Raw genomic sequence first — 12,831 nt, 5'->3', positions numbered from 1 at the left:
TAACGTCTATGTACAATCTTAAATCATATTGAAAATTAAAAGAACACTGCAAAACTTTTTGAGAAAATAACCCCCAGTTGATAGTGAAATGCTTGTTCTAAAAACTCAAAGAAATATCCGGGCTTCAATATCTCAATGCTATTAAAATAGCTGTTCTAGATATATATGGTGGAAGCGCAAATAAATACATTTGAATAGTAAGATGTAATGTAAGATATAATTTATCTGCGTTTCCACCATTTATTTCATGGGTTTCAACTTTTTGGAGGGGAACCCTCAAAAACATTTTGTAGTGGATTGAATTGTGAATCTTCACCATTCTCGCATCCATCTCACATCGCATACACACAATAAATTTCATCGAAACTGATTCATCCGTTCAGGGGGAGTTCGAACCCTCGGTATTACTCAAATGTTTCAACAAAACAAATATAAGGCTTGTAAATATCACTGCAAAGTAAATCAAATGAGAGTGTACAGCCTTGTTATTTTTGTCAGTGATCCGATAGCTTTAGTAGCTTGTTTAGGACGGACTAAAAATTTTACGTTATTTGTGTTTTGTAGAAAAATTAATCAACCTGATTTGATTACACAAACGGCTGACTAAAACGATAATCTGTGTAGTCTCACTTCAAAACCTAACACGATATGAAATTAAATAATCCTCTTTGTATCAATATTTGGAACATGAACTCTACTACATACATTCACAATGCTTACCATGATGATGTGGAGCATTGATTTCTCCTACGTATGGACGTAAAAAGCAATATATTCTATGTTTTGGAGAGGAATAGGTACATATATATTTTATATGATTGTATGAATATAGAAATTCTGTCATAGAATATTAGTAATAAATGTCAGTTTATATGGAAAACGATCTTACATTATGTGATTGTGATGTTGCACATTGAAAATATATATTATAAGTTTTACATTAAAAACTGGTGTATCTACTATGGTACATTTCATGAAACTGAAACTGAAAAATCATCGTAAAGCAGTCATTCTGATCATATAATCACAGAAATTCCAGTGGATATGACAACTTCTGAAAAAATATGACAGCTTCTGAAAAATTAACAAAAAATAACCAAAAAAAAAGTTTGTGGAGAGTTTCTTGAATATCACTATAACTTTATTCTTCCTGATACAGTTAAAGGAAAAATTGTAACCACGAAAACATGTTATTCAAATTAAGATGAGCATTTCTGTGGGCTGTATTATGCATTTTGTTAAAATATATCCCCTTAAGGACCCACAATAAAAATATTTAGCTAGATTATAAAATTATTAATTTGCCTAGCTCACGAAAACATGGGTTCTAAAGTTTTAAACGAAAATTTTGAGGACATATTGTAAAAATCAAAATGATTGATTGCATTAAGAACTTTTATAGTATAAAGCCCAATACCTAACAAGATTTAAGCCTGCTTATGATTGCGACATTCAGTGCTTGACAACAGTGATTTGCCCAATCTGTGAATTTATAGTTTTGTTCCGAAATTTTTCATAATATTTAAGAACAAATTATTTAATCGGAAATTAAATTCAGATTAAAATACCTTCTTGATAGTAATAATTTTTTCTATTAATATGAAAAATACTATATTTTCAAATAATACTTTCATATTGTAATACACTCAGAGCAAAATAGGTAAAGAAAAATCAGCTTTCAAAGTTGTAATAATAGGTATATTACCTCACATGGTGTTTCAGTTACATAGAACATAGCGTATGCATGCACATATGTGTCTAACTTTAAAATAATAACTTATATTGTCATTTTTAAATATAACCTAGAGGGTGAAAATCGTGGAAATTACCCCAAATTAAAGAACTAACATGATCATATCAATAACTAGATACACAGTACTATCAAAATAATGCTATTTTCGTAATTTATAGGTCAAAACTATATTAAACAATTATTTTCAATGAAATTGAAAACAATAATATTTTTTCATTTTTTTACATTTTTTCCAAGGGGTACTCTTTAATAAAATCCTAAAAATCGGAAAAATGAATTTTTCCTCCAATTTTCACAAAAACATCATTTTAAGCTAATTTGAACCTGGCGAAAACGATGCCACTAGCTAAAATCCATTACGAATTATAGTTCTCGAAATATGAGCATTACTAGGCCAAAATCAAAAAGCTAAGGAACTAACATCGTTATATCTTGAACAAAAAAAAAAACAATACAATAAAATTAAATGAAGAAGATAAATTTCCATGAAGACATCATTTTAAGCTAATTTGAACATGCCGAAAACGATGCCACTAGCAAAAGTTCATTACGAATTGTGGTTCTCGAGATGTAAGCATCATACGACCCAAACTAACATCGTTATATCTTGAAACAAACAACACAATAAAATTAATGCATTCTTTTAAGGAAATTTCAAGTTTTTATTTTATGAATTTTATTAATAAACAAAATTATTAATATTTCTCTAATACCTTTTCAAATTTAATTAATACCGCATTAAAAATTCACAAAAATATTATCATTGATGAAAATTGAAAGATTACAATCCATACCAAGTTGTAGCTAAAGAGTTAAAGGTCGTAGATATGGGATAAAATGGCATTCATAGAAGCGAAATGAATGATATACATCAATCTAATTTAAATAATAAATAAAATAAGATAAATATATATAAGATTAATATTAAATAATAAAAGAGAGAAAATAAAATATCTATATCTATATATATAGATAGATATGTATAGAATAATATGCAAAATTCATTTTATTTATTTTACGCCAGTGATGATATAAGATTGAGAGTGGTATGGGGTAAAGTTGGGTGGTTTGGTTATGTAGAGAATATTATTAAAATTATTTGAAATTCAATTGAATCAGTGTATATATAAGAAGAATGAGATTTATATATGTATATGAAAGTTAAATACACTATAGTGTTCGTCTTAACTGTACACTACAGTATTATAAATACTATGTACGATGTGTTCCAAACAAAATTTACTATATAAGCTTACGACAGTAGCTGATATTGAATCGGTTCCCGGGTGCAAACTAATACTATAATGTAGAATCTGACTGGAACAATGTGTCAGCATCTGTAGTTGATTCAAAAGATCAATATCACTTCAATATTTAGAGACCTAAAAACGTACTAGAAAAAACTTACATTCCGGTTGCTGTTCCACACCTCCTCAATATTTCCTTTCATAGAAATCACGCCATCGTAGAAATCTTGCATATTTTTTTTAATATTAATGAAAAATTCACACTTCCGTCGAGGATTGGGGAAAAATTATGGCATTAACTAATTTGTTAAAAGTTTTGAAGAGAGTTGATCATGATACATTCAGGAGTTTAAAAACATCCCTTGTCAAATTGATAGTATCCACACTTATCCCTAACACTTTTAATAGGGATGGAACAATATTTGTTACTTAAATCAAAGGCTTCCAGGGAAGTTTTCATCAAATCTGAATCGTTTTGCTTGATAATAGACGTTTTGAAGGTTAAAAAATAGAAACGCTTATAGACTCGGGGTTTTAGCAGACGTTGAATAAGTAGATGGATAATAAGAATCTATAGTAGTTTACGACAAAACTGTTTAATCTGGCTATTTCATAGACTACTGCTGTTTTTTATACGATCAAAGCCGACTTATGACTACCAAATTGACTGTTTTACGTCATTAGTGATTTTTCTTAGGGCTAAAATTTTTTATTGAATGAACTATGCTTGTTTTTTAAAATTAAGCTCATTGTAAATTTTATGATTACACTCATTAATATAACCCTTTCTTTTATTTTCATTATATACGGTATATACGGTCGCTTGTTCGTTCGTTATCTATCGAGAGCTTGTTGAAGAGTTATCTGATCTATTATTATTATTATCCTTTCTTCAGTTACTACAACTAGAACAACGCATTGGTGACAAAGATGAGAATAGATTTTATATTCATATTATATATTCGTCACCAATATTTACCTCACCAAACCATACCAAGTAGATCTATCTATCTCATCGAATGAGAAGTGTATGTTTGGTTTTTTTTTCCTATCTTCATATTTACGGTTTTACAAGATGATTTATATGACTTCCACTTAAATAATCTTCAGCCCTCTTTGTGACAAAAGCGATGAAATGAGGTAGCTAACTTTACCACCCTATTACAGCCTATTATCAGAACTTCTAGCTAGGCTGTTAAGTTTGTAGAAATTTCATTTTGTTTCTAGATCCTTTCACAGCGTCTACCCAAGACTTATTCCATAATTATTTCAAGAAATGTTAATTAAAATTTTAATTCAGTTTTGAAACAGTTACTCATGGTTCCTCAAGATTTTATAAATCACGGGCCCCTTTTTGTAAAACTTCATTCGACAGCTTTATCGAGAACATTTGAAAGCTATGTCATTACTGAAATACTGAAATACAAAAGAGAGACAAGGTCATTCTGTCTGTGTCTAAGTATATAAAATCGAAGTTTAAATGAAACTAAAAGTACATAAAACCAATATAAGAAACATTATAGTATTAATTCAAAAGTTTAGGGCTGGAATGGAACGAAGGAACAAAGAATAATTTTTTGTTGGAAGGTGGCCCCGACGATCTCGGATCCTGAAGAACAAGCCCTAGGTGAAAAGGAGAGGCCTGTACATCATGAGTGAAATAGATTATAACATATTTTCAATCACATGGTATAAATATTTAAATAATACCTAATCTATGGCACTTCAATACATAGAAAGCTCATACAGAACCACATATATAGATATAGATTTATATATTCAATGATATAATATTTTCTACAATTGTTCGTTCTATATTTCTTCTACTTGGAATTGTATTATTATTATATGATCGTATATAAAATAATATAATATCACGTATATATAATATTGTAATTAATATTCTAATAAATTCAAATCCAATCTTTATTCTAGGCAATGACGATGATGACACAAGTATATATAGAGAATATCATCTATATATACTATGTAGGTAGTTTATCTACTTACTAGTAACAACAGCTAGTGAGGAGTGAGCTATATAGAGCACCAGCTTACTCAAATACTAGCGTCAATGTAAGGATATATCCATAGTTATGATATTCGTTTCATATCTATAATATTTATTCAAAATGAAAGACAATTTTACTTTTATAAATGGTATGGGAAGATTGTTAAGGTCCTACAAAGTTAAGGCCCTGGCAAAGAGGAATATATTGGGTAAAAATGAAAAATAAATTAATAAACATATGTAAATATAAAAACACAAAAACGAAATCTTAAAACTTTAAGTGAGAACTTCGAACTTCGATGACTTCGGAATGTAGAAACTCTTGAGTTAAAATGCGGCGCCCTGTCAAAGTTTCAAGTTAATCTATCGACTAATTCTTGAATTTTGTAACCACAATCATTCGAAAGCGTAATCTTTATATATAACATTTACCTACAATGAGAAAAATAAGCTATCAATACATAGTATAAAACAAAGTCGCTTTCTCTGTCCCTATGTCCCTATGTCCCTTTGTATGCTTAAATCTTTGAAACTACGCAACGGATTTTGATGCGGTTTTTTTAATAGATAGAGTGAGGAGTTTGTTTTTCAAGAGGAAGGTTTTTCTGTATAATACATCCATATTATAGTAGAGTAAGGGGTTGAAATAGGGGTTGAAAGGGATATGCTTCAAAAACTAAAAAAGTTGTGCATCGATTAAGCTCAAATATTGACACGATATACAACCAGCTTCAAAGATCTATTGTTTTTATCTACTTTTAATCTTCGGAGGGTAGAAAGGTGTAGCGAGAAAGTGGGAAGGAATTATCGAATATTTACAAATATACCTAAGTGGGGTATCAAATAAAAGAGCATGACGTGTACATTACAAAAATGTTATCTCACGCAAGGAAATGTGGAGGGAGGGGTGCAAGTGGGGATGTTGTCCAGCAAAGCGTGTAGTTTACAGCTAGTTATAAATAAATAAAAGTCAATAGCACGGTATCAAGCGGTCTCATCCAAGTACCAGCTGTGCGCAATGTTGCTTGATTGGTCGGTCGTTAACCGGTGTTTTTAGCGTGGTGTACATATCGCTACCGAGGTGACATTCCAAACCATGGTGATCACCAAACTCGAATTTTAACCATTACTCAAAATAAAATCCCTTAACGCGGCGAAATAAGTTTTTGCCTCAAAAATATAAATTTTACGATACCTTCGAGGAAGAGTAAAAAATTACAATGCAAAAATCTGAACAGTGGAACGAATTACCTTGAAAACCTTCCCATTTATATGCTAGTTGTCTGAAAAGTAATGGCGGTTTTATATATTATGATGAAATTAGTTTTTTTTTTTGGTAGGAGGTTGAAGTGGAGACTAATAAAGAGGAGATATTTCTATATTTTGTTACGTTTTTTCTTTTTTTTAAATAGTGGATATAATCGCTATTTCAAAGTTTTTAATTTTGTTACTAAATTGTCCGAAACTTCTGCTAATTTCAGATCCGTTCAGATCAGAGTTCACCTAGAAAATTTCACAAACGATTCAAGAAAAACTATTGTTCACGAATGATTCAAGAAAAACTATTGAAAATTGAGAATGGATATCAGTAAGAATGAAATTTCATATTAAAAAACGTAATTTTAATGTTCACAAGTTCTTTTTCTTTTATTTTGGAACTGGCGAAGATTATTCTTCCGGCGAGCACTCACACATCTTTAAAAATTTTTATTTATTATAGCTTTATCATATTTCCAAAAAGGCTAACAATCATCAATTTTCATTACAACTTTCATGTCAATTTAAACATAGCGAAAAAACTGAATGAATGTTGAATTTGTTGATATTTCATCGAGTTTTTGTTGTTCATATAGTCTAGAAATTTATAACGAATATCAAAAAATTATTAGGCAATAATTCGAATTGCCATATCTCATAAATTTGAAATAAATGCTTATTAAATTTTTATTTTAACACAATAAAACCATAAAAAATATGTATAAAAATTTAATTAAATCGAACATAGAATATTCTCCATTTTTACCCATCACACAAAATGGTTTTAGAGGAACACAAGCAGTTAAATTATATAGACATAGATAAAGATATAAGATATAAGGTTATACCACACAATCAAATGGTTTAGAGTCAAGTGTAGGATTTGACAGCCGTTTCATAATGGCTGAAAATTTGAAAAAGGAAGTGCCTAACAATTGTTCGATAGTTTTCAACTGTGCAGTAAATTGAAACTTGATGAATATTCTTTTAATATCATGATTTTGACCAGTGCCTTTGAAATTTCGAACCGATTTAAAATGACTATCAAATACTGAACTAGGCACTAGACCAAGTTCACCATTCTTTCGAATCATTATTATAAAATACGAAATATGCGACACAAACGGAACCACCAACCAATTATTGCCTATTTATTTAAGGATGACACACTCAAAGATAATAATGGGTAATTGACAAAAATGTGACAGTCAATGTTAATGTGGAAAAAGCAGTGTGTTAGATGTATTCGTGAAAAAGATTGAAAATGAAGGGGTTAAAAACCTTCGCAAGAAATAGCGTTTAAAATTATCGATGTAAATGATAGGAATGACATGGCGGGGATTTAAGGTATAGATAAAGATGAAAATATAATATTTGTCATTTATGTTTGAACAAGTCGTAAAGAAATTCAATTAGAAGGAATTATTAATGGTTTTATAATTCTAAAATAATGAAGATTTTGTTCTTTTCTTTTGCTGTAACTACTATTCGAAACAAATTGTGGTGTATATGACCTTTTATGCCAAGATTAATAACTCTCTGATTCAGTAAATTAATCTTCTTGCACCATACTTGGAAAATGGCAATCTAGAGAAATAATACAAAAATTTAATTTTCTTCAGTATGTAATTTGTACATCATATCTGTAATTAAATTGCCTATAAACATAACGAAAGTAAATTGATATATTATTGATATATTGTGTCACTTATATATTATTTCTCTAGCCTGTTTTTAGCCACGGATGATATATTGCTGAAAAAGAATGATAAATAATCCAATTTTCCAACTTTCCCCAAATCAACTTTTTCTGGTATCACCAACTCGTACCGCATTATTTAAACTCTGCAAACAATGCAGAGCAGACAATTGGTCTTTTTCATAGCCGTGGGGCAGATATCCCTTTGTAAAAATTCGAAAAAATCGAAAATTTTGATCGTTTCCGATTTGAGTGAAAATCATCTTCTAAGGTCATTTTGACCCAAAATTAACGAAAATCGTATTTATTTTATCGTCTGACAAATGGTTTCCAAAATATTGGCCGTTTTCATAGCCGTGGGGCAGATATCTCGAAAACGATAAATCTAATCGTATTTTAACAGACGGGATTGTTTTCGCAGGGTTAAGATAAGCTTAAAAACATGTTTTTATCCAAATTGGAGACAAATAATTTTTTTCAATTTTTTAAAATTATAAAGCAAATTTTTCGATTTTTCATCCAAAAACTTCGGAAATGATAATCAAACCGATTTACTTTTCGGAGACCGAAGTGGAAGAGTGAGGGTAATACAAATAAATCAATGACTTATTATATGTACCCTTAAGGACATTTCTCTTTTTGAAATACAATTGTAATCTTCTCTATAACATTCACTCCACCATCAAACAATATCCAACTCTTAAATTCTATTATTCTATAAAATAATTTTTGTCGTACAAAAAATATAAATAATAATAATAATATTTACTAAATAAAAAAAAAGCTTCATTTCTTTATTATAATAAATAATTTTCATTCATTTTTTTTTGTTTTTGTTTTAATAAATATATAGAATTTAGAGAGTAAGAAAAATATACCACATAAAAAAGAGCAGAAAACAAAATTTAATTCTATTATTTTAAAAATGAAATACACTTCATTTAAATTATTGAATAGACTTACTTAATATCCATATATTTTGTATAAAATGTGTTCAAACGAATTATGTTATATAATAATCAAGACTTAATAACTATTGTAGCTTGTCTCAATAGGTTGAAGTTATGTTTAGTCCTTAAAATATAACAGACACGCAGGATTCTTACAATCCAGAAATGATCGAATAATCCAAGTAAACCACATTGTTTTGAAAATCAAAGAAGTTATGCGAAACTTTTTCTCGATTCGCATAAGATGTCGCTATAATTGAAAAACAAAACTATTACACAACTGTTCCAATTGTCGTACACTTTATACATGAAAATGAACATAGATACAAAAAAAACTATGGATGAATGAAGAAAATCTTTAACAAAAACAATTACATTATAAACAAAAATAAAAAAATTATAATATCTACGAAAAAAAATATGTGGAGAATATCTGGTGTAAATGCTCCACAACCTCTATGTACAAAGCCAATATCTTTAGTACTTAAAAGTTGTGAGTATGAATCTTAGCTTTAGTTACTCGAAACAAAATTATTAGAAGCCAACGGCAAATAAAGTCACTAAACTAAAAAAACAAGTGTTATATATCAATAGCTACAAATCTTTTTATTGAATGAGCAACGTCATTTTTTATAATAAACCGACATTAAGTATGGAAATAAACTCGATATTTGTAATTTTTGAGTTGAAATACGTACCTAATTTTCACGAAAACCTTGTTTGAGGTTAACTTGGATATGCTTCACGGACACCAATTTCAAAATAAGGTCATATTTTGATATTGACCTGCAAAATTTTTGCTTTGTAAAAAGTTCTGAAGAGAATTAAAATTAGAATATATTTTTTAGAGGTTCACAACTTTGCGTGATTTATTTTATGTTAGATAAAACATGAATTATAACATCAATGAAACTGGAAAAGTTATTTTTTTTGTTTTTTAGGCCTGAAGATGGCTTTAGTCATGAAATCGCCTCAACTGGCGCGAAAATGGTGCAATCTGTATTTACAATAACTCGCTGAATGCTGTATTTCAAGCGTTTAACCCCAAAGGAAATATTTGGATTAGATAGCACGATTTTGGAGACCAATTAACAAGTCCATTACGTGAAATTAATAAATTGATAAATTTGCATAAATATAAAAATTTTGAACAATTTGGAATCTTTACTCTGGCGTATATATCTTACAATGGCTATTCATATTCCTATATATAAATCTAAATCTCAGAGCTTATTTCACGCTTCTTTTTTTGTTCTAGAATATGAAGTATGGAGGTAAAATATACTCAACAAAGATAAAAAATACGAAAGACAAAAAAAAAAACTAAAATAAACTCGCACATAGATAGAATTCTAAGTAATAATGACAAACAACAATACATAATAAATAATGATGAAGATTTAAACAAATGAATCGAGTTGCTGCTGATGAGAAGCATAACAATAACAATACTTATAATATATCTATCTATATTCTAGATATGATAGAATCTGAATAGAAGTTTCTATTTACAATGTATAGGTATAATAAGTAGAAATATATCGTATCATTATTTTATCAATGAAATAAAATATATAATAATGAATGATAGTATATTAAAATTAATATGTGTATCTGTGAATATAGAAATATATCTATAAATATAGGGTTATTAATTAGGGTATGTTTTCAAATGTAGCCTTACAAATAATGGTCTGATTGGTCCAAGATATCGGTCAGAAGCATTTCGACGATTGAATCTAACATGGAATGGTTATAAAGATAAAAGATTGTGTCGGATCTAAGTTGCGCTTTCTTTACTCATGCAGGATAAAGACTCTCTTTCAAAACTATTGCCAAACATCGTGAAAGGAACATATAGGTTAATGACGTCATTGCCCGATATCAGCATCGAGATACATATAAACTACATATCAAGCTTTGTTTTGCTAAACAGAGATGGGAAACAATCTTTGAATGCTTATAAATTCTTCGTTTTTTAATCAATAATAATTTCTTTCAAATTTTGTCATAGTATCAAGTCTCGTTTTAGATTTTTATGCTTAATATGACAAATTTGACATCAAGCAACTACCGTATTAGAGCAGATGAGCATCGGAGCATCTGTTGCCACTTTAATGTTGCCATGGCAATGAGATACTTGCAGAATAAAACGAAGTGAGTAAAACAAGTTACGCTCAGTTAACCTTACAAAGCTATTACGTTGATTATCTTATTTTTTTAATATTTTGAATCATACCATATATCATATTACTTAGAACTGAACAGTAAATAGAATTAATGCAAATATTTCACATTGAATTCATTTACTTTATGAACACAATAGAAGCTTTGATGAATATCAATAAATCAGTGAACGAAGAGTGTATGGTGATGTGTATTCTTCTTTAGGCTTACATCACCAACACTAAGAGTACTAGATATTAAGGGGAAACTCATACCAATATTATAGAAATCATACCCTTCGTACTCCTTGTTCAATTCAATATATCCTTCATTTGAATCCTGAGGCATGTATTCCATGTATTATTATAGGTGGGTAGAAAAGGAGTACGTACTTCTTCTAGATATTCTCAGTCGTTAATAAATATTATAAATGTATATGCGATGACATCTCTTATTTTGTTTATATTTCATATGGTTTATTGGTGGAATATTTACAAGGTGATTGATTGATTTTATTGGTCCTATTACCACAAATTTACAGCAATAACGCTGTTAGGCTAAACAGTTGGTTTAGATACTGTAAACTTTATTGAGATTACAGTTTTTTGCTATTATTGTGATGAAATAAAAAAGAGTGTATATTAGAGTAAAAGTTAAATCAATATACTTTAAATTTTGTTTCGACCATATAGAGCCTGATAATAAATCTACAAAAGGCAACAGTTTTTATACTATCATGGCTGCGCAAATATTCATGAGATGAGATGATAATCATTGTTTCCCAATTATATTCAAGGCGATTATGAGTAATTTACGATAAAAATATAGAAAAACGAGCTTGGAAGAAATTTAAATTAATTGCTTAAGATTGAAAACTGATTGTAGCAGTAGTTTGTGAAATATTTCGAAGTATTTACTGTCTATTACAGATTGTCTTGTATTATTATTAGACTTAGCTGTTATCACGTTATTATATCAATGAATTAATATTATAGTATAGTTTTCTCCATGTCGTTAACTATAAGAATATAGTTTTCGAGGTGCTTCGATGCATGTGTATATATTCGTTGAACAAAATAAATAAAGGAAAATTGAACGCAAGTAAGTTGCTACAGACATATGACAATGAATCTATTACTTCTATACTACTTATTAGTAAATCAAGTATAGTATAGCATATTAAATATATAAATAATTAAGTAAAATTGGGTTCCAATCATAAGACATTTCGATTCAGCATACTCGAATCGCAGAAAAACTTTTCTGCATCGTTTTATCTGTATTTTAAACGATTGAGAAAGAAAAATTTGGTAATAGTAAAAATTTATGTTTAACTGCGATTCGAATCCCTAAATTATGAAAGTTAGGTATTTTTTTGTTGTTATTTTGACAATTTTTTTTGTCTTGGGAGTTAATCTCTTGGAATTAAACTTTCGTAAATGAATAATTTAATTACCAATATCCGGATAATTGAATTTTTCATTTACGAATAATTCACTTATCCGGTGAAATGTATGAAGAATGATATCTTAATCATATTACGATTGGATACTTTTCTTCGACATACGCCCAATAAGTAGTAAACCAGTGTTATAGATGATATCTTTTAGATATTCGAATTTTCGGATATGTGATTAAAATGTTAATATATGTATAATATGTTATGTATGTTAAGTTAAAGTTGATATTTTAAGGTTTCAATATATGTTATTTATAATTAAAATATGTTTTCTGAATTTAGAATTTTA

Source organism: Chrysoperla carnea, chromosome 5 (genome assembly GCF_905475395.1).
Source record: "Chrysoperla carnea chromosome 5, inChrCarn1.1, whole genome shotgun sequence".
Classification (NCBI taxonomy): Eukaryota; Metazoa; Arthropoda; class Insecta; order Neuroptera; family Chrysopidae; genus Chrysoperla; species Chrysoperla carnea.
The sequence above is the reverse complement of the archived record's forward strand: the minus strand, read 5'-3'. Positions refer to the sequence as shown.